Below are 23,969 nucleotides of genomic sequence, written 5' to 3'. Positions count from 1 at the left end.
GCTGGGCTGCCTCCACCCCACCCCTCGCTCTCCTTTGCAAAGGCCTCTCTGCAAGACGCGGAGGCAGCCCCACAGGAGGCGCGGCAACCGTCCGGAGGAAGAGCCGAAGGTCACTCGGTCCCTCCTGTCCCTGGAAGGCTACAAGCCTCAGGCACAAGCGGAGAGCGAGATCTCAACGGGGCTCACTTTCGAAGAACCTTCCAGACGAATAATCGGGGTGCCCGCCTCCGCGTCCCTTTTCATGTCACCTCCTCAACCCTCCCCCGAAACACACAGGACTCTTCGACACCGCATTGCTAAATCCGAAACAAATGCCTCGGACTGAAAAAGGCGAGGGCAAGAGAGAAAAGGCAACACAATTTTCCTCTTTCAGGCACATACAGCTTCCACAGAAATGGCTTGTTCGGAGCGACTTTGAACCTGGGAATGGCAATGACTTGGAAGAGTTACGTCCATCCAAACCTCCCACACGCGCCCCGCCGCCGCTTGTAGCCCAGAATGCCGTTCATTTACCACGTGAATAAGCTTATTCAAGGGCAAAGATAGCACGGGTCATCTATTACCCAATACACAAAACACACCCAAACTATGCAGGAGTAAATGCTTTTACGTCTGACGGCCTGCATGTAGATTACGCACAGGGTGCTTAACCACTGGTCGCCATTAGGTCCACTGGAGCCCAAACCCGGATAGTATCTTACTGGGTCCCCCCCCCCCGCCACCTTTGCCATATGCTTCACAGCACACTCTAAATACTGTACTGGAGTGTAAAACATATTCTGAACAAGGCCTTCTGGGCAGCAACTAATTCTGGACCCAGCAGCTCACTTGCAAAAAGGAGTGGAAATTGCCGTGTCGGACCAGTGGTGCAACTCCTTGCTCTCTAATATGGCCTGCAAACAAATTCGATTGCCCCCAAATGTCGTTTTCCCGCACATTTCTGGTCTCCCTCGGCTGGCAAAAGAGGGTGGCAAGTCAACAGCATGTCAGTCGGGCAGGTTTGGTCCAGGGGCCTTAGTTGTTGACTGATCGTGTAAAGGAGAGGAGCTTTCCTCTCCTCGTCTCCTTCGTCCGACCCGGCACTCTTCGCCCCACGGGAGGAAGGGCCCCTCTCGCACAGCCTCCCCCTGCTTTCCCCTCCGTCCTGAACACAGGCGGCGGGTGGGTGCGTGGGCACGCTCTTTCCTTGGCCAAAGCCAGCTGGCCCGGCTGCCCTCCTCCACTTCCTCTTGGGAACTTTTTCCCTCCCTCCTCCCGCGGCAGTTCCTTCCAATCTCCGAGAACGCCCCGTCCTCCAGCTGCCCGCCACCTTTTCCTGGACGGAGTAATGCCCACGCGTTTTGATTAAAACACCGCGCGTGCGGAGGATTCCCGGGGAAAGCCGCTCGCCTCCCAGCTCCCTCGCACGACAGTTCCCAAACCGACTGCCCTCCTCCCCGCCGTGGCCCCTGGGAAAACTTCGAAGGAGCAAAGGCAGAGGCAAGAGAAGCCGGATGCGATGGAGGGTGTCGGGGGGAACCTAGCCCTCCCGCAAGAAGGGAAGCCCGCCACCCACCCCTCCAAAGCCCTTACCTTCGCGGTCTAACCAGGAGGGGGCTTTCCCGCCTGCAGCCCCCGCCTCCTTTCTCTCGGTGCCCAGCGCGGAGTCAAGGGGCAGCCTCCGCGGTTCCCTTCCTATGCCGACTTCTGCCGCGAATGCTGGTGGTTGTGCCAGGAGTGCTGAGGCGGCCGCCCGCGGAGCGCTGCTTTCTGCCCATTCTTCCCTTTCCCCCTTCCTCGGTCTCCGAATGCAGCGGCAGCAGGAACACAGTTGGGACATTCGCTACATTGTTTGCATTCCATTCGCGTCACGTGACCAGGGCTCCGGCGTCATTCCACCCCCACCCCTCCCTTCGCATACCAAAAGCCAAGGAGGAGGCGGGCCCAAGAGGCGGCTTGCCAGTCAAGGGCGGGCTGGGCGGCACCCTCCGGAAAGGAGTAAGAAGAAGAAGAAGTTGCCTCAGAGCTAGCTGGGTGGAATATCCCTGTCATTGGGCAGAGCGAAGCGGCTGTCCAGAGGAGCCTATGGGAAAAATACGGCTGAATCAGACCAAACGCCTGTCTAAATCCAGAAATTTGTTCCGAGAACAGCCAATCAGATGCCCCCTGTGAGGGGCAGGCAATTTGCCGCCTGAAGCTGAGCGGCAAATGTTGTCCCCTCCCTACCCGGTGCAAAGTGAAGAGTATCAGTAGCCAGACCCTTTTTTTAAAAGGTAGAACGTTCGATTAAAAATCTCTTTAAATCTGAAAATAAAAATATAGCCAAGTTTTCTGCTTTTTTCCCCCTTGACATTCCAAATCTACCGCTTGAGGTGGCTGCCTCAGTCTGGTTGAAGGGGAGGACCAGCTTGGCCTGCAGGATGCCACATGCCCGATACAAATATGGGATCCCTGCCACTTTTGTCTATTCCCAGCAACTAATATACAGAAGCCTATTACCTCTGCTTTTGAACTGTGGTGCTGGAGGAGGCTCTTGAGAGTCCCCTGGACTGCAAGGAGAACAAACCTATCAATTCTAAAGGAAATCAACCCTCACTGGAAGGACAGATCCTGAAGCTGAGGCTCCAGTACTTTGGCCATTTCATGACAAGAGAAGGATCCTTGGAAAATACCTTGATGTTAGGAAAGTGTGAAGGCAAGAGGTGAAGGGGACGACAGAGGATGAGATGGTTGGACGGTGTCATTGAAGCAACCAATATGAATTTGACACAACTCCGGGAAGGCAGTGGAAGATAGGAGGGCCTGGCGTGCTTTGGTTCCATGGGGTCACGAAGAATCGGACATGACTGAACGACTAAACGACGATGATTACCTCTGGAATATATTAATATGTTGGACGGCAATGGTACTGTTGCTAGAAAATTTTATATCAACCAGCCCTTTGGAAGTTTATACAACTGTCATCTTCTGTATCTCATGTCACTCTGATCCAACCCTATTAACCATAACAACTATCCATATAAACTTGCAGCTTGAACACTGGAATGCTGTGCAGTGGATGAAGGGGATTATAATCCACTAAAACTCAATATGCTTTAAAGGCTCTTTTTGTTATATGAGGAATCTGAATTTGTCCAAAGCCCCACTTAAATTGTCTACATTGGCATACATCGCATTTTGTGGTAGTGAATGTCACCGTTTATTCATTAAAAGTACTGAGTTATTGGCAGTCTTTAATATTTCTGGCGTCCTTAATGGGGACAGATACTATCCATCCCATAATTTCTTGCAGCTCCCATTGAGCTTTGCCATGTCCACACATTTCCTTCTTCTTCATGCAATAATAGCTCCAGAGGCTCAGGGAAGTCCCTATAATACACTGTGTGTGACAATGTTTATAAATTAAGTACTTTAAATGGCTTATGCTCCATGAGAAAATAAACTGTGACTACACAAACAGAGTATGTTCAGAATTTCAGCAGTGCTGCCAGTTACATAATAAGAATCCAACTGAAACTTCCAGTGGTGTCATTGAGGATAATTTACTGAGGAGAGGAGGTGTAAAGGAAACTCCATCCTGGAAGGTAGTAGTAAAATCATTAGAAAATTGCAGGGCTGAAACAATATTGTACAGTAGAGTGAAGTTCATTTTGCAATCACTGAATATCTCCAGACTTTAGAGAAGATGTAAACTAATAGCCTCATTTTAAACATTATTATAGAGCTTACCCTATGAAGGTTGGCAATATAATTGCTTAAATTAGAGTATTGCTCAGTGATGTTTTCCCAATAGATCTGGCTTACAAAGGACACCTAAAAATAATGTTACACGTGTGAATTTTTAAAAATCGTATCCACAGGCACAAGCATAGCACTGAATTTAGAATAATTGGCCAGTAAGTATACTATTAAACTTCTGCTCAGCAGAAAGTTTTGCCGGTGTAATAATGCAGGTTTATGCTGTATGTACAACCAGTGGCATTGCACAAGTGGTGATCTATCCATTAAGATCACCTCCATTTGCACAGCGTCAGTGCTTGTACAAGCAACATGATCCCACATTACTCTGCTGGTGGGACCTTCCACTCAGTGGGAGCTCAATAAGATAGTGACTATTAAATTGTGTGTGTTGGAGATGGGGGAGTGTTGTGTATAACTCATGTTTAATCTTTTGTATAGAGTAGCTTTGAACTTCAGCCAGTTCAGCTCCAAAGCAGACAAGCAAGCAAGCAAGCAAACAGAACATAGCTTGGAAATTACACTTGTCCAGAGTTTAATTCTCAGTGGCCAAACAAGCTGGGGGGTTCTGGAATAGTAACCCAAAATAGCAGCTTTCCTAAGCATTTGGGCTTTGCTGTTACAGCAGAAAAGATTAGAGCAATAATTCCTAACTTGTGAGGAGAGGCAATATTAGCATTTCCTGAGACTACATTATTAATTGATGGTGATAATTATGATGATGATTGATCATGAAGGCAAGAGTATTTAAAACTATATTATAAAATTATAAAATGGTTGCCTTTAACATATGGTTCATAAAAATTGCTGATCCCAGGGGGTACAAGTCGTTATAATAAAAGCAAGCTCAGTGCACTGTCAAGGGGAAATCTGATATTATCAGAGATTGGAAATGTAAAGATATTTGACTACAAATCCATGGATGACATGGTAATAATACTGCAAGTACACATGCATATGCTTATATTAACTTTGAGGGATGGAGTCTATTACTGCTCTAAAATTAAGCACACATCATGAGTAAACAGCTTATTAAAACAGAAGGGGACACATTTCACTTCCCAGTTAGATTGCTAAGCCACTTTGTATTTTTCATCAATTGACATATACCACATTCTGAATAATCTTCCATATGTAATATACAACAGAATTCATAAACTTGAGAAATCAGATTTCTCAAGATTTTCAGGGCATTCCACAGAACTATGGAATGCTATGCAGAGAAAAATATAAGGAACATTGCTCTGTTTTCATTTTACTGGAAAGCTCTTTTCTTTTTAACATCTAAGGAGCCCTTTTTATGAGTTACCATATTGGTTTCTTATGAATCTGAATTGTATGAACCCCATGTGAAGCTAGACTAGGGATGAGGGATAAACTTGTGTACCACCAAGTATAAATATAATTATTGATTATATTTATATCCCACCAAAAATAATGGCACGTATGGCTGCTATAGCTCAGTGGGTGGAAAGCTTGGATGTGGTGCTGTGAGCTGGGAGTCTGAATCCCCACTTGGCCTCCTGGAAGAGGGCCAGCTGAAATCACATGGAGCATATATTTCTCCTGGGTTTACATCCCCTACTACCTGTGAACCCTTGGACAAAGTCCCAGCACACCACCAGAAAGCGGAACTTGTAAACTACTTCTGAGTACTTTAGAATCAGATAATCCTAGCAGGGTCACAATAATTGAGAATTGATTTGGTGGCACATTAATTCTGGTGCTGCTGTTGCTACTTCTACTACTATTACTAGTCTTCCCTATTTTATCTTCTCAACAATTCTGCAGGATCAGCCTGAGGCATAGATAATAGACGAAGGACAGGCAGTGAGGCCCTTCCAGCATCCAAGCCATAACACACACTGGCATCCTTCTGTTTTAAAGATTCCTGGTTTGGCTTCTCTCTGAATTAAGACCAACACTGCAGAAAAGGCAGGAGCATAACCAGGATAGAGTTACTGGGCCTTTGTCACAGGGCACCAAAATTTAGAAGGCATGAAAATCTAGAGATGCATCTATTGATGAACTTTAGGAAAATACAAATCTCCTCCTGACCCTATTTCCTTCCTTCTCCTCTTCTTCTGGTTGTTGTGAAAATAAAAAAACTTTTAATTTTTCTCTCTTTTGGGGGTGGGCAGCATGTGCTTCTCCTGCTTTTACTTACTGGGGTTCATGATCGTCTGCCTACACCGAGTGGGAACGGGGAGATGGTGCTGATTGCTCCAGGTGCCAAAATAGTTACAGCTCTTAAGCCATGTATTGCCAACATTGGTTCTCCAGATGTTTCTTTGTTTTGGTACTGCAATTTCCAACCATTGGGTCTGCCAGCTACTCTCCTGGAACTTGTAAGGAAAAAAAAAGTTGCCCACCTCTGTTGCAGACTCCAGTCTGTCCTTTCTGCATCCCTAAGGTATTCCTTTGTAATCAAGGCCTTTTAAAAAACAAACAAAAAGAGGGAGGAGATGGCTGAAAAGCTTAACTATAAAGTCAATAAGAAGGTGCATGGCCACATTGCTGCAGGCACAATAGGAATTCTGGGAATGTTAACCATAGATCAGCTGCAGGTATTTCACCATTGTCCTTTAATCCTGTATTCAGGGAAAGAATGTGAGCTTTTTCAGTGTGACCTCCAAATAGATCAAGGTCTGACATCTTGTTCACTGCTTAAACTACTTTAGAAGTGTACTACGAGGAAGGCTTCACATATTTTTTTACCAAGCCCAGGCTTCTAGTTCATAGACCCAGAGTAGTGCTATTCAGATAGAACCTGACACATATACATACCTAGTCTGTTACTAAAACATTGATATCACATGGTACATTTGACAAAATGTGGTGGTCCCATGATCTCTGACTCTGGTGTTTTGCAGCCTATCTTATATATTTCTGCTTCTTAGGGTGTTCTTGTCTTAGAAATAACAGTATGGAGAGGTTCACTGTTATGGATTGTACCAGTAATAGTGTTTCAGCATACTTATTTGGTTTGACAGTCTTTTACTTTTGCCTTCACCTTTCACCTTAGGTGGGGAAAGTAATGTAGGCAGGAGACTACATCTGTCTCCATTGACTAACTGTCCTCAGCCAGGCTGGATGGTCTGACTAGATTTTAAACACACATTATTCTCTATTCTGCTTGGAGAATGGGCTGCCAAGGCACACATCTATGTGTCTGTGACACATCTATGTGTCTGTGGAGTAAGTGAGATGGTTTTTTAGTTTACAAAAAAAAATCTTCATGACTATGCAAACTTTGCTGTAATGTCCATTGGTGTAGCAACGCATCAGATGAAAAGTTACTGTAGATCTCTATTTCTTTCCACAATCTTAATCCCTCCTTAATGAACATTAAATCTGGAATGTCTATAAAAGCCTTCTGAATTCCCTGCTTATCTCTTTAATTTCTTTCCCAATAATAGTAACAACAACAGCAGCAACAGTTAATAGCAAGCTGACAATGTACTGTAGTTGAAATTGCATCTTCTCAGAAGAAGGTCATGTTGAGTTCAGTGATGCTTATTCTCAAGTAATTTACTGTATTCTCAAAAAATACAGTAAATATGAACGGCACCACTGGAAGATAGAAGGATGTGTTTAAGAACATAGATGGTTGAGACTGCATGATAGAGGAGAATACTGCCTTTCTTGCTGGTTAAAAGAATGATTTTTGGTTGACTAGGAGAAAGAAGTGCAACATCTGCTGATTTTCTGGTCCTGGCATTAGAAAGCATTGAGGACCACTCATTGACACAGCAATGTTGAAGGCAAACTAACTAGGAATATTGGCAGCAGATTTCTGTTTTTAATCAATTTAAAGACATTCTGATAAAGTTGGGATGTCTATGCAAGTCTTCCCAATTCCTTTCCTCCTTATCTTATCAGTACTTGCTTCCTTGTTTTCCAAGGAGTTTTCTCATAAATTTGCTTCCTCATTTTGAACTGTCTTCCCACACCAGTCACTGTTTTTAGCTCATATTAAGGATATTTACTGGCTTGTTTGAGCAGCTCTGCAGCAGCCTTGCCATTATTTTCCATTTTTAGCTTCCCCCCCTTTCCGTTTCTGCTGTGTGCACTATAATTTGATGCTGCGTGGGAGCTTAATGACTCACAAAATCCAGGTTTGACCAGGAGTATCCCAGTTGTCGTTCACCCTGCCCACATATATGGGCAAAATAATAGCTGGATTGCAAACACACGAAACAAAAACCCAACTAAAATACAAAATCTGGCTGTGAGCCTAATGACAGTTATTAAGAACATAAGAAGCTATCAATAACCAGGTCAGAACAGTTATCTTGGTAGATAAAGACAGGGGATCCCAAGCTTAGAAAGGCTCACTTTAACCCCCTATTTTTACAACCATTCCAATATCAGGTACTACTCCTGTGTCCATATATCACTTTTATTACCATTGTGACCAGGACTGTAAAGAGGGCATTTATATCACCACATGCAAGAGAGCAGAGGTGGAATGGAAAAAAGAAAAGACAGCAGAGGTCAGTTGAAAGCATTTACCATGCAAGCAAGAGAATGGAGGAAGAGAGGAAAAGAGTGCAGACAGCAGAGTTCAGAGGGCAGCACACCAGTAAGCAAACCACAGAGTGTGTGGGAGAAAAATAAAGACAGCAGAGGTTTCATTTTTAAGGCATGAACACTCTCCAGTAGCCAAAAGCCATATTTTAGCATTTATACTTCATCTATAACAGCTCACTTTGCAACCATAAGATTGTAAGTTGCTACGTTGTCTCCTCAAATAGCAAAAATTCTCAGTGATGTCTGACAACTTTATTTATTTATTAACAAGATATTTTTTAAGGGGATGGAAGTGGTCTCTGAGCGGCGTACAACAATATTAAAACTTTAAAAACATTAAAGCCATTAAAAACAGGCAATATTATATTAATATCCTATATTAAAAACAATCACTAACATATTAATATTAATAAATCCTGCTGCTAATATGGCCAGCTAAAGAATACTGTTTCATTAAAATGCTGACTAAAAAGAAATGCTGGTTAAAATGCTGGCTAAATTCAACCCATCACTTTATTTTTAAATTTGAAAAAATTAGGAGTTGAACCCGGGGATCTTCTGCACACCAACAGAACTGATCCCCAGGCATTTTGGTACCTGAAGTGAATTTAAAAAAAAGTGGCTTTTTCAGAGCTTACCTACAAAAGGTGACCAGATAAACAGCTGAAACTGGTTTCAGAACTGGATTTGAGTACCTCCTTCACCACACTGGATTCAATAGCAACCTTGTTTAGAGAACATGGGTAACACGCACAGCCCTGTTCTCCAACAGAAGGAAACAACTGCAGATTTAACTTTTTCAGAAAAGCCAGAAGTAGTACTAAACAAATATATTTTCCTGCTTGATGCAGGAAAGCAAAGAGCATTCCAAGTTAATCTGCACAGTACCCAAACCCATCCAAGATATCCTTGGCACATGACTGAAAATCCTATAAGTGTTTTTCCTGGATTTTTCCAGCATTGTCTAATGGTGTAGCTGGCTATGCATCCAGATCATGTGTTCTACGAATAAGTTATACTATCTTGTCGGAGTGTGACATTTTTTGGTTTAAAAAGCTCTAGGTATGCAGCAGAAAGTGGAGAAGCCTACAGAATAGAATCAGCTTCAAGTCTCCCTAGAGTAGACCACCCAATTTTTGGTTTTCATAAACTGGCACTTACATTCTCAGTAACTAACTCTGAGACAATGGTAAGAGAAAAGATAAAAGTTTAGTTTACAACAGAGTATTGTAGAAGCTTGAAGCTCAACATAAAAAAACAAACAAACTAAGATCATGGCCACTGGTTCCATCACCTCCTGGCAAATAGAAGGGGAAGATATGGAGGCAGTGACAGATTTTACTTTCTTGGGCTCCATGATCACTGCAGATGGTGATAGCAACCACGAAATTAAAAGACGCCTGCTTCTTGGGAGGAAAGCGATGACAAACCTAGACAGCATCTTGAAAAGCAGAGACATCACCTTGCTGACAAAGGTCCGCATTGTCAAAGCTATGGTTTTTCCAGTAGTGATGTATGGAAATGAGAGCTGGACCATAATGAAAGCTGACTGCCGAAGAATTGTGCTTCTGAATTGTGGTGCTGGAAGAGACACTTGAGAGTCCCCTGGACTGCAAGGAGAACAAACCTGAAGCTGAGGCTCCAATACTTTGGCCATCTCATGAGAAAAGAAGACTCCCTGGAAAAGACCCTGATGTTGGGAAAGTGCGAAGGCAAGAGGAGAAGGGGACGACAGAGGACGAGATGGTTGGACAGTGTCATTGAAGCTACCAACATGAATTTGACCTAACTCCGGGAGGCAGTGGAAGACAGAAGTGTCTGGCATGCTCTGGCCCATGGGGTCACGAAGAGTCGGGCACGACTTAATGACTAAACGACAAAACAACAATTGTAGAAAAATTATGACTAGTTACATAAACAAAGTTTAACTGACTCATAGTTGCATACTGACTACATAACTGCACTGTATGAGTAACTCTAATGACAACTGAATACACACTGCTGAATATTAACTGAAGACTGACTGGAAGAGAGAAGGAAAAGGCAGAGGGAACAATTGGTTACTGCTGGATTGATTGACAGTTGCCCCAGCCTAGAAAAGTCACTCCTAACCAAAACCTCTTCAAGGCAGCTTATGAAGGCTGTTAAAACCCCAACTTCATAAATCCCCCCAAGATATCACTCTTATTAAATAGAGATCAAACATCAAAGTAACTAGGTGCAACCTTTCATAAGATGGGAGTGAGTAGGTTTATGTCCCATCTTTCCTTCCTCACCTTTCTTGTCAACATATTTAAAATGACACAAGGGACTACAATGGGTGAGGGGATGGAAGCTGTTGCAGAACTCATCTGGAGGGCACTAGGTAAGGGAAGTTTAACTTTCAGAACTGGTTCCTTGATTCTCAGCATTCTACACAGATTTTTTACATTCTCTGTGTTGTTTCAGATGGAAGGCCAATTTTAGCCTACATTGGATCATGCTGGGAGCATATAAATGTTTAGTGCCATCAGAAATGCTATAATAGCTCCTATTTAGAGATTATGTTCTGCACTCATGGAAAAGTGGGGAGAAGATATGTTTTTATGTGCATCACACAGTGGAAAACAACAGCCTGCCTTTGCTCTCTAATTTAGAAGATTAAATGGCTTTACTTTATAGAAAGATCAAAGGCACAATAGATTGAATCACTTTAATACAACTCAGTCAAGGTTTTTAGTGGGTTTTTATTATTTATTTGTTTATTTGCTTTTTTGTCTGTCGATTCATTAATGAAACTCAAGCACTCTCTGGGTGGTTCACAAAATAATCATACTAAATCACATTAGAAGAATAAAACAATACAATATACAAATAAATATCATAAAATCAATGTTCTTGCCAGAATGTACAATATCTCCTAGTAACAATGATGGCCCTCCTTCATGGATTGCGCCTTGTCATGGCGAAGGGGTTTGAGTAACTCAGAGAAACTATGGGCTGTGCCGTGCAGGGCCACCCAAGACGGAGAGGTCATTGTGGAGAGTTCCGACCAAACGCAATCCACCTGGAGTAGGAACTGGCAATGCCACTCCAGTATCTTTGCCAAGAATGCCCCATGATCAGAAACAAAAGGCTAAAAGATATGATGCTGGAAGATGGGCCCCTCAGGTCGAAAGGCATCCAACATCCTACTGAGGAAGAGCGGAGGATAAGTACAAGTAGCTCCGGAGCTAATGAAGTGGTTGGGCCAAAGCCGAAAGGACGCTCAGCTGTGGACGTGCCTGGAAGTGAAAGGAAAGTAGAATGCTGTAAAGAATAATACTGCATAGGAACATGGAATGTAAGATCTATGAACCTTGGGAAGCTGGAGGTGGTCAAACAGGATATGGCAAGAATAAACATTGACATCCTGGGCATCAGTGAACCAAAATGGACAGGAATGGGTGAATTCAACTCAGATGATTATCATATCTACTATTGTGGGCAAGAATTCCGTAGAAGGAATGGAGTAGCTCTCATAGTCAACAAAAGAGTGAGAAAAGCTGTAATGGGATATAATCTCAAAAATGATAGAATGATGTCAATACGAATCCAAGGCAGACCTTTCAACATCACAATAATTCAAGTTTATGCACCAACTACCATTGCTGAGAAGACTGAAATTGAAAAATTTTATGAAGATTTACAACACCTTCTAGAACTGACAACAAAGAAAGATGTTGTTCTCATTCTAGGGGACTGGAATGCTAAAGTAGGGAGTCAAGAAATAAAAGGAACAACAGGGAAGTTTGGCCTTGGAGTTCAGAACGAAGCAGTGCAAAGGCTAATAGAGTTTTGTTAAGAGAACAAGCTGGTCATCACAAACACTCTTTTCCAACAACACAAGAGGCGACTCTATACATGGAAATCACCAGATGGGCAATATCGAAATCAGATTGATTATATTCTCTGCAGCCAAAGATGGAGAAGTGCTATACAGTCAGCAAAAACAAGACCTGGAGCTGACTGCGGCTCTGATCATCAGCTTCTCATAGCAAAATTCAAGCTTAGACTGAAGAGAGTAGGAAAAACCACTGGGCCACTCAGGTATAATCTAAACCAAATCCCTTATGAATACACAGTGGAAGTAAAGAACAGATTTAAGGAACTTGATTTGGTGGACAGAGTGCCTGAAGAACTTTTGATAGAGGCTCGTAACATTGTACAGGAGGCAGCAACAAAAACCATCCCAAAGAAAAGGAACTGCAAGAAAGCAAAGTGTCTGTCCAACGAGGCCTTAGAAATGGCAGAGAGGAGAAGGGAAACAAAATGCAAGGGAGATAGGGAAAGTTACAGAAAATTGAATGCAGACTTCCAAAGAATAGCAAGGAGAGACAAGAGGGCCTTCTTAAATGAACAATGCAAAGAAATAGAGGAAAATAACAGAAGAGGAAAAACCAGAGATCTGTTCAGGAAAATTGAAGATATTAGAGGAACATTTTGTGCAAAGATGGACATAATAAAGGACAAAAATGGGAGGGACCTAACAGAAGCAGAAGACATCAAGAAGAGGTGGCAAGAATACACAGAGGAATTATATCAGAAAGATTTGGATATCCCAGACAACCCAGACAATGTAGTTGCTGACCTTGAGCCAGACATCCTGGAGAGTGAAGTCAAGTGGGCCTTAGAAAGCATGGCTAACAACAAGGCCAGTAGAGGTGATGGCATTCCAGTTGAACTATTTAAAATCTTTAAAGATGATGCTGTTAAGGTGCTACATTCAATATGCCAGCAAGTTTGGAAAACTCAACAATGGACAGAGGACTGGAAAAGATGAGTCTACATCCCAATCCTAAAGAAGGGCAGTGCCAAAGAATGTTCCAACTACCGTACAATTGCACTCATTTCACACACTAGCAAAATCCTCCAAAGCAGGCTTCAGCAGTAAGTGGACCGAGAACTCCCAGAAGTACAAGGTGGATTTCGAAGGGGCAGACGAACTTGAGACCAAATTGCTAACATGCATTGGATTATGAAGAAAGCCAGAGAGTTCCAGAAAAATATCAGAAGAAAAGGGAGAAATGCCTTAGAAAACACATCACATTTGAATAGAAACAGAAAAGTTATGTAAAATGTGGCCTCCCCATGTAATTGCTGGGGAAGTTTGTAATCAGAAGGACAGAGCTGTGCAAGAACAGGGATCAGCGGTTGATAGGTAAGTAAGGTAATATGCCAATATTTTTCAGGATAAGAGAATGGTATTTGTTAAAGTAAGTGCAGCAACATTGCATGAAAAGTTATTATTGGGGTGTGACAGATAGATCCAGACAACTGTATATGTGTGTCTGTGTGTGTGTGTGTGCATATATATATATATATATATATATATATATATATATATATATATATATATATATATATATATATATATATATATATATATATATATATATATATATATATATATATATATATATATATATATATATAGAGAGAGAGAGAGAGAGAGAGAGAGAGAGAGAGAGAGAGAGAGAGAGAGAGAGAGAGAGAGAGAGAGAGAGAGAGAGAGAGAGAGAGAGAGAGAGAACGAACCATGTGGGATTTGTCATCTTGGCCTCTCAGTTTTCTGTAAAGCAGGGAAACCTTCCAAGAAGGAGTTCAGATTCAAAATGGAACTTAACAGACGGTTGCAGCGCATATGTGGACAGCCTTCAGCCTACTACTTCCATCATACAATTGGTAAGGCTAACTAGGCATGATTAGAACAGGAGTCGACAATGTCCAGGGAAACAGAGATTTCCAGTTCTAAGCTAGCGGCTAGACTAGCAGGTCGTCTAACGCAGCCCACAGCACTGTAAATTGTCTCTTTGGCAGGACATCATCTCCTTGCAGAAATATCAGTACTGGGATGAAGAGGAAAACAGGAGAGCTTTCATGAAACAGTGCCAAGGTTAGGGTCTTCCCTGTATAGCACAACACGTATGAAGAAGATATATCTTTCTAATGCTACATGGCCAGCTCCATCAAATACTTCAGTAGCACAGTACTGTATGCCTTTCCAAACAGGAAAACAAGCCCTGAAATTTTGATTTTTCTTCTCTCTGCTGTTTTGCTTTTGACCCACTGGCAAACAAACCCATAGCAGGAACTCCAGAGGCACAAAATGTCACAATTCTGCTGCAGCATAAACTCTCCTGCTTTAAGGGAGGGAGGAATGTGCCTGCGTGAGACAGGATGCAGGCTGAATGACCTCCATTCCTGAAGAGGGTGGTCCTCAAAGGTCACAGCTGAACTTGACAGAGTGGTAATGTGAAAGGAAGCTTGCTCAAAGTTCACTTTCATAACTCTTAGTCTTGGAATTAATTCAGTCAGCTGCCAAAAGTTAGTCACTCACTCATTTTCATGAAAACATTAAGGTTCCTAAGAAAAAATGTCCAACCTAATATTTCCAAAAGAATTATTATAAGTCTCATGAAGTTTTGGATAAATTTATTTATTTATTAAATTTGTATCCCACTCCCATTAGTGTTGTAGCACTATTCTGGGAAGGTTACAATATCATAAAATAGAGAACACAAAAGAAAACAGAAATATTAAAACTGATAACAAAAACCCTAAAAAAAGAAAAGAAAAAAAAGGAAACCAGATGGCACTGAGTAATCTAACAGTGGATTGAAGATAAGAGGGGAGGGAAGAGGAGGAGGGAAGAGGGGAGGAAAAGGGGGAGGAAGGAGGTCAGCTAGGGTTGGTGTGGAAAGTCTCCCTGAAAAGCACTGTCTTTAATTGCTTCTTAAAAGTCCACAGGGAGGGGGCTAGACAGAGCTCCTCCAGAAGCTGATTCCATAAGGTTGGAACCACCACAAAGAAGACCCTACTATCGTAGAGGATTTATGAGCCTCCCTCAGGGTAGACACCAGGAGGACCCTCAACTGGGATTACCTTATGGGTTGGGCAGATGACATTAAGGAGAGACACTCCAACACGTGACATGGGCCCAAACCGTGGAGGGCTTTGTATGTGAGTGTCAAAACCTTGAACCTGATCCGGGATGCCACGGGCAGCCAGTGGAGGTGAGCCAGAACTGGAGTGGTGTGGTCAAATTTACTTGCACCAACCACCAGTCTGGCTGCCGCATTCTGGACCCGCTGAAGTCTCCGGATCAGGTTCAAAGGAAGCCCTACTTAGAGGGCATTGCAGTAGTCAATCTGGGAGATGACCAGAGCCTGCACCAAAGTCCTGAGGTAGTCCTCGTTTAGGTAGGCGCAAAGTTGGGCAATTAGCCTAAACTGGTTGAAAGCTGATCTGGACACAGCTGCAATCTGGGAATCCCAAGAGAGAGACGGGTCCAGAAGAATGCCCAAATTATGCACTTGATGTCTAAACTGGAGGGGTGTACCATCCAGCCTAGGGACCATCTCCCCTAACCTTTCAGAGATCTCCCCTGGAGCAAAATCTCTATTTTGTCTGGGTTCAGTTTGAGCCTGTTAGCCCTGGTCCATTCCAGTACTGCAACCAGGCAACACTCCAGAATCTGGATGGCCTCCACTGCAGAGATGGTAAGGGAGAGATAATGTGTCATCGGCATACTGATGACACCTTACTCCAATACTCCTGATGGCCTCCCCCAATGAATTAACATAGGTATTAAGCAGCATTGGGGAGAATGCCAATCCCTGAGGAACCCACACCAAAGGGTCCGAGGTGCCAACACCTCCTCCCCTAGCTGAACTCTCTGGACACAGTCCTCAAGGAAGGATTGGAGCCAGCTCAATGCTAAGCCCCCAATCCCAACCTCAGACAACCCATCCAGAAGGATACCTTGGTTGACGGTATCCAAAGCTGCTGAAAGATCTAGGAGTGCCAACAGGGTTCATCTGCCCCTGTCAGCTTCTTTTCAAAGGTCATCCTGCAGTGCGACCATTGTTGTCTCAGTACCCTGTCACATCCTGAATCCAGATTGGAATAGGTTAAGGCAATTGTGCCCCTCCAGGTATGATGGCAGCTGATTGGCTGCCAGCACTAAACAGTGGGGTCTTGACTTGAGAACTTAATCCGTATTGGAAGGTGGTTCTCAAGTCAAAAAGTCTGTAGGTCAAGTCTCCACTGACCTACAGTGCATTGAAAACCGATTAATCCCGTAACAGGCTGTTTTTGTTCCATTTTGGTTTTTTTCTGGTCTGTAAGTCAATTCTCAGGCTGCAAGTCAAACCTAAATTTTGCGGCCAGAGAAGTCTGTTACTCAAAAAGTCTGTAAGTCAAGCCGTCTGTAAGTCAAGGGTCCACTGTAGCTAACTGAACAAAGTAAAGTACAACCATCAATGTGGGCAGCTTGTGATGGGGTGGTGGTTTAACTCCATCTGAAATTTGGGGGGAGGCGCCCTCACATCCTAGTCCATGAGCCACCCCTGCATTCTAAATGCTATTTTTTTACTCACTTTATTTGATTTCAAACAGTATATATAGTACATATAAAAAAGAGGAAAGAGGGAGAAAACATAAAACAAAACCAAACTGAAAAAAATAAAAATAAAATATTTGTGAAGGCTTTCACGTCCAGGATCTAATGGTTGTTGTGGATTTTTCGGGCTCTTTGGCCTTGTTCTGAAGGTTCTTCCTAACATTTCACCAATCTCTGTGGCTGACATCTTCAGAGGACAGCACTCTGTCCAGAGAATGCTGTCCTCTGAAGATGCCGGCCACAGAGACTGGCAAAACGTTAGGAAGAACAACCTTCAGAACACGGCCAAAGAGCCCGAAAAACCCACAACAACCATTAGATCCTGGCTGTGAAAGCCTTCGCGAATACATTTCCAACACCCATTTGATAAATTCTGGTTCATTTTTGCTAATTTAGTTGGAGTTACATACCATCTATAGAACATTTCATAAACATTTTCTTCAAAGCTTGTTGATTTAGTAAGTTTTATATTACATTTCCATATAAATTCCCACTGTCCCATAGTTATATTATGCCCTTTATTTTGAGACCATTTTATCATACAGTCTTTTACCGTCTCCTCCAACTGCTATTTTTGGTGGAATTAACAGATACATCCATTTATGAAATCTAGTATTGTTGTGTGTATGTTTGTGACACATGCTTTTGTTCTCAGGGAAGTGCCACCATGAAGCAGGGAAGTCCTTTAATTCTTCCATAGTGACTTGTGTTTCATAAACATATACATTTTGTGTTGAAATAAAAGTATAGTAGAATTCCCTTACCCATGGGATCAGTATCCATTGATACAATTTTCCATGGTCTGAAAATATTAAAAATATAATTTATTTATTTATTTATTTTATTTATATCCCGCCTATCTGGTCGGGCGAGGACCACTCTAAAAGAAAAAATGTGAAAAAAGGGAGCCAGAGACTGTACTATCAATATGTTAGCGACAAATACATAGATAGCATGGTCTCTAGTAGCCAGTTTTGAAAATACATTTGAAAATACTTAATTTTTTTTTCCCCTTTTACCATCCCTCCAGCCATCCAGCCATCCGTGGGGGGCTTGGAACCAATCCCCAGTAGATATGGGAGGTCCTACTCTATATTTATGGAAAAGAAGTGGACATTTTTAACAGATAGATTTTACAACCTCAACCCATTCTGCTGTGCAAGGGTATACGTATTTTAGAAAGGAAACATAAAAGCATTATGTGGAATGACTGGAGAGCACATAATTATTAAATTTAAACACATCAACATTGAAAGGAAGGTTTTTGGCAATGGATGCTCAACTTTTATGTGTCCTTCAGACAGGGGTTCAGAAGCCAGAAATACAATTTGCTACATAAGCCAGTGGTATGATGGAATGATCCTGCTTTCGTGACTGGAGTCATTATAATAAGAATGATACAAGAGTAATTGATTTGGATAAAATTCCACATACTAATTTATACATATATATGAAAAATTAGAAATTATTTTTATACCTTAGAATTTTAATGCATCTTATGGGAACCGTGTGCATTTGATTCTGCTGTCCAAGTGGTGACCGTTGATGGCCAACTTCAAAGTCTCTGATCTCCCTCCTAATGGTTCTTTATCTTTAAAGCAGACTTGGACTGAATTCAGATAGAGAACACTTTAAAAAAAGGAGAATTATCCCCTGATACCCTATAAATTAAAAAAAAGGACACATGGGCACTCTTATGATATGGTGTATAAATCTCAGCATCAAGAAATGTAACATTCAAGTGTAGAAATATCTCTAATAACTTTGGAGAACAATGTTCTTATCCTTTCAAGCAAAATCTTATCAAAACAACAGAATATCTAGAAAAAATATTTTTAAAAGGAGAGGGATTTTTATGACTGAGAATTAGGGGCTGTCCAGATGGGTATATAGATCAGTATTTGGATTTCTGTGTGGCATCAAACCAGACTGGGTCATCCACAGTGGTTTCTACTAGATCATTCATCCTGCCCCTTTAAGAGCTGTCCCGCTCCATTCTGACACACTGCTAGGGGCTTCTTTTTCCCCCCAGCATGATTCAACATGCTCCTAATTATCCCATCATCTAGCCTGCGCAAACTTTGCACCCAAATGGAGCTGTAGGCATCATTACCAGAGGTGACAACTTTGTGATGTAATACGTGAATTGTGATATTAAAAGGGAGGAGGGAGAAACCCCCTTATTTTTTTAAATTTTCTTTAATTTCCCTAACTGATGCATCACAATTCTAAAACCATACTAGGTTAATGCATTGCTCTTTTGATATGCCACTTACTTTATTTAATAACAAGAACAACAACAAAGAAAGCCACTGTGGCTGCTGAATGATGGCTGAGAGAAAAGCAGTGCAGTCCCAACAGAGCCCCAGCTGAGGAGAAAGGCAAGGAAAGGGGTGGGCTACCTCCCTTCCATATCCTCAACCTTCACCCTTTGTGCCAGTACTGCCACTATAGTTGTTCCTTATTCATGAGTAAACCAGGTAAAGTTACTCACAAATAAATTGGGTTTAATCTCCAGTATGAATGGAAGGATCCCTCAAGTGTGAGAAAAAATAGATCACACTGAAAATAAGAACCCAAGTGTGAACCAGACTGTTCCAAATTAATGCTCTGCCACTTTGTACAATTTAGCAATTGAGAATCATCCAGCATAACTCCCTGCTATCTTGGGGGTGGTCTCCTACCTGCTATTCTGGGTTACTGCGTTTCTAGTAGTATTTCAGACACAGCCAAAACAAGCATGCAGTCAGCCAGACGGGTTGCTGCTGATTGAAGCAAAGTGTTTTTTAATTTTATTTTTATGCTTGCTTTTCTGTCAGCAAAGAACTTAAATTCTTGACAATGGTTATTACTTTATGGCATTCATAAAGAGGTCCTATTGGTTGTAATCTCGTTGCTTAGCACAGTATAAACATCACTAGAGTAGGCCCATTAAATCAATGAGGTTTTAGTGAGTCAACACATCTGTAAGTTCCATTGATTAAAATGGTCCTACTCTAACTGCAACCCACGAAATCCCCATTGATTCAGTGGGACCACTCTAGTGCAGGTTACAATACTAAGCAACAGGATTTTGGCCAGTATGTTGCAGTCTGAATGAAAAAATTAAAAAAAAGAACTAGACTTGGGCTTCTATAGAAGAACATTAGATGCAATACTAATTAATACACAGTTATGTAAATTGCGTCTTTTTTATTTTTAATGTTCAGCAATATTTGATATTTTATTTTAACTGAAATTTCCAGAGGGGTAAATGTGTTTGTCAGGGCTATAACCTGCCAAAGTGGCACTCATTTCACACTCTAGCAAGGTTATGCTCAAAATCCTACAAGGTAGGTTTCAGCAGTATGTGGACCGAGAACTCATAGACATACAAGCTGGATTTCGAAGGGGCAGAGGAACTAGAGACCAAATTGCTAACATGTGCTGGATCATGGAGAAAGCCAGAGAGTTCCAGAAAAACATCTACTTCTTCTTCATTGACTATGCAAAAGCCTTTGACTGTGTGGACCACAGCAAACTATGGCAAATTCTTAAAGAAATGGGAGTGCCTAACCACCTTATCTGTCTCCTGAGATATCTATATGTGGGACAGGAAGCAATACTTAGAACTAGATACGGAACAACTGATTGGTTCAAAATTGGGAAACGGGTATGACAAAGCTATATATTGTCTTCCTTCTTATTTAACTTATATGCAGAATACATCATGCAAAAGGCTGGACTGGATAAATCCGAAGCCAGAATTAAGATTGCTGGAAGAAATATCAACAACCTCAGATATGCAGACGATACCACTCGGATGGCAGAAAGTGAGGAGGAATTAAAGAACCTCTTAATGAGGGTAAAAGAGGAGAGCGCAGAAAATGGTCTACAGCTCAATATAAAAAAAAAACTAAGAGCATGGCCACTGGCCCCATCACTTCCAGGCAAATAGAAGGGGAAAATATGGAGGTAGTGACAGATTTTACTTTCTTGGGCTCCATGGTTACTGCAGATGGTTACAGCAGCCACGAAATTAAAAGACGCCTGCTTCTTGGGAGGAAAGCGATGACAAACCTAGACAGCATCTTAAAAAGCAGAGACATCACCTTGATGACAAAGGTCCGCATAGTCTAAGCTATGGTTTTTCCAGTAGTGATGTATGGAAGTGAGAGCTGGACTATAAAGAAGGCTGACCGCCGAAGAATTGATGCTTTTGAACTGTGGTGCTGGAGGAGACTCTTGAGAGTTCCCTGGACTGCAAGGAGAACAAACTTATTCATTCTGAAAGAAATCAACCCTGAGTGCTCGCTGGAAGGACAGATCCTGAAGCTAAAGCTACAATACTCTGGCTTGCTCTGGTCCATGGGGTCACGAAGAGTCAGACACAACTTAAGGATTAAACAACAAACAAAATGTGTTAGGGTCATATCACATGTTAAGGAAAAGATCTACAGTATTGCCTCCTCTTACATTTTCCTTACAGACACTCAGATCTTTCAGTGCTATGTGGCTGAGATATCAGATAACAAACAAAAACAAAGCTATTTCCTAAGCGGCAAATTACAAAACAAATGCAAGTTAACCTGCCAAATATAAACTGAGTCAGGATCCTTGTACAAAAAAAAGAGGACAGTGTTTTTCTCTTAGAAAAGATTGTCAGTTTTTTATTCTTAACTATGCATTGCGTCTAGATACAGAATCAATATCACATCTACCAGGGCTCTTTGCTTGCAGTTTAAATATAAGCTGCTTTTATACTTTGACACTGAAGTTCATTCTTTTATTTTATAAGCTGACATGGGAAAATTACCTTGAAAAGCTCTTATGAAAAATATTAAATAAATAAAAACAATGTGTAACTTGTGAAATACTCTCATAACATTAGCAAATTAGTCTTGGATTTTCCCCCAAGAATGCACAGCACAGCTGTATTCTATGCATACTTGCTAAATTCTGTGCAACAACTTACATCCTACAGAGCACACCTTAGTCCTGTGGAGGAGACTGCAAGATTAAAGGCCCTTTCCTTTAAATGCCCTCCTATCATTTATCACCATTAGGAGATAACAGCAGTAGATGCTGGCAGGCGAGAGGAGGAGCACTGGTGGAACAGGGATTCCTATTCCTGCTGTTTTGCTTATATTATGCTTCCAAAGCTGACAGACAAAGCAGATTTATCTCTGTCCCACTTCTTAATCAAAGTACTGTACATAAAAGGATCCTTAATGATGTTGATGATGATGATGGTGGTGGTGGTGGTGGCGATGATGATGATGATGATGTAATGTCAGGTATACTCCAACTTAGATTATTCTTGTCACGGTTACCTAAGTATAACATTCTCAAAAATGGTTTACCAGTCCTTTTTTCTGGGACTGCCCTGGAATTATGCAGTTTACCCAAGGCTACACAGGCTGGCTGTTCTATCAGGAGGAACAATGAGAAATTGAACTTCTGATCCGATACTTCAACACACTAAACTGTCCAGCCAGCTTCAATATCGTGCTAGTTTATTCTGCTCAAGACCACAATTTTATAAAATGGCTTTGGTACCTGCTGCATCCAACAGTAGATGAATATACCTGAGAGGCTGTGTGGCATAGTGGATAGAGTGATGGTTTAGGCCTCGAAAGATTTGGGTTGAAATCCCTACTTGGTAATGGTAAATCCAATCTTTAAATATCTTATATGCCTTGAAAATCCTATTGGAAATGCTATGAGTTGGATCTGCTTTGGCGGGACATAGCAGGGACATATGTACCTGTATGGTACATATCATAAAGATCGTTCACCTGTGTGATACATTCATCTACTCTTGGCTGCAGCAGATAACAAAACCATTGTAAGAGATGGTGGTCTTCAGTAAAACAATTACATTCAGTACATTCAAAATAGGACCTTATTTTTCACCATTCAATTCCTCCTTTACTTTAAAGGCAAATCCAGCTTTATCTGGGTGCAATTCATACTTCTCTTAATTTCAAATGGCCGCTAAATCAAAAGCAATTTTGCAAATGGACCTATTTGTACACCGTACTTACTACCTTCTTACACTTTCCACTTAACTTTTCCACACCCTTTAAAACTCATACATTGCATCTTCCATGCAAAGATCCATTCATGTATTTGTTTCTTTTGCTTTGTCTTCCCCCTTTTGTGCTCTGAGCTTACAATATTTTGAAGGAAGTTGGTCAAACTAAGCATTCTTGTAAAGATGAACTCGGCTGCCAAGAATGCTAGTGATTCATTCCCTACCAGGAATTAATCTTCTGTGCCCTCCAGCCCACTCCTCCCTTTAAACATTTACTAGGTAACCCCTCCTTAATTCTTAATTGCATGACAAATAACATTCTTGAAAGACTTCTGAAGATCTGTTCTTAGAATAACAAAATGTTGTCATTAGAGATCTTAGCTTTGGCAAGAGAGGTAAGTTTACAACAGCATAGTGACAGAAGCAATCAAAATGCTGTCTTCTCATATGCCTTTGGGAAGGTTACTTGACGGAAAGAAGACACATAATAAATCCTAAGTGAAAAATTCTAAAACTGAACAAGGGCCAGCTTTCAAGTCCCTGGATATAAATGCTGCTCTGCTGGGAAGGAAGGAAGGGCCTGCCACTGAGATGGCACTTATACCGCTTCTCCCTGCCCCAATATGCTTGCAGAAAGCTTAATGAGTTTAGACATCCTGTTGGTGCAGGGCTTTCCAGGAGTGGCCAAGAGTGCCAAAATGTGGCTACAAAGGGAACCATGAAACAGAATGAACAGTTAATTGTTACAGTAATTCATTCTATTGACTGCAATGGAAGGACAAAATTGTGTGTGTGTGTGGGGGGAGAGTGAGGACAAGGTAATAAATAGCCACCCATGTCCTGCTCTGGCTGTCATGAACCAGCAGTAATTAAGCCACTAAATTTCTCTCTGCAACCTATAGGATTGTGGTGTTCACCTTTAAGATGTCACAGATTCCCACCTGTTGTCTACATTGCAATATGGATGCCTCTCCTGCTTCTCAAAAAGGCAAAGTATGCTATGTGGCCAGCATGGCATGTGTCTGGCCCTCCAGATGTTGAACTTCAACACCTACACAGCTGGGGAGTATGTGTGCAGAAAAGACAAGAATTTTGCATAATACAGGACTGCCTGGCAAGACTACTGCATATACATATTAGATGCAAATATACTTTGGTGCCATCTAGCTAATCCTCAAGGTACTGTATTTCATATCACCCGAAATAGCTGGTATCATAGTAAAAGTCCTGTGATGTAATTACAGAGACAAGGTATCACAATTACACTGTACCCACAAGCTA

At 41.8% G+C, this 23,969-nt stretch overlaps 1 protein-coding gene across 1 annotated transcript in view; it reads right to left on the bottom strand.

Annotated features, from left to right (window-relative positions):
* The window catches only part of LATS2 (large tumor suppressor kinase 2), a 64,978-nt gene extending 63,267 nt beyond the window's left edge, over positions 1 to 1,711 (bottom strand). Inside the window, exon 1 of the mRNA XM_020802029.3 lies at positions 1,573 to 1,711. The gene's annotated coding sequence lies outside the window, so the exon portion shown is untranslated. The remainder of the gene's footprint in view (positions 1 to 1,572) is intronic.
* Between the last annotated feature and the right edge of the window lie 22,258 nt (positions 1,712 to 23,969).

Source organism: Pogona vitticeps, chromosome 3, assembly GCF_051106095.1.
Source record: "Pogona vitticeps strain Pit_001003342236 chromosome 3, PviZW2.1, whole genome shotgun sequence".
Lineage (NCBI taxonomy): Eukaryota > Metazoa > Chordata > Lepidosauria > Squamata > Agamidae > Pogona > Pogona vitticeps.
Note: the sequence above shows the minus strand (reverse complement) of the source record. Positions and strands in the feature narration are given on the sequence as shown.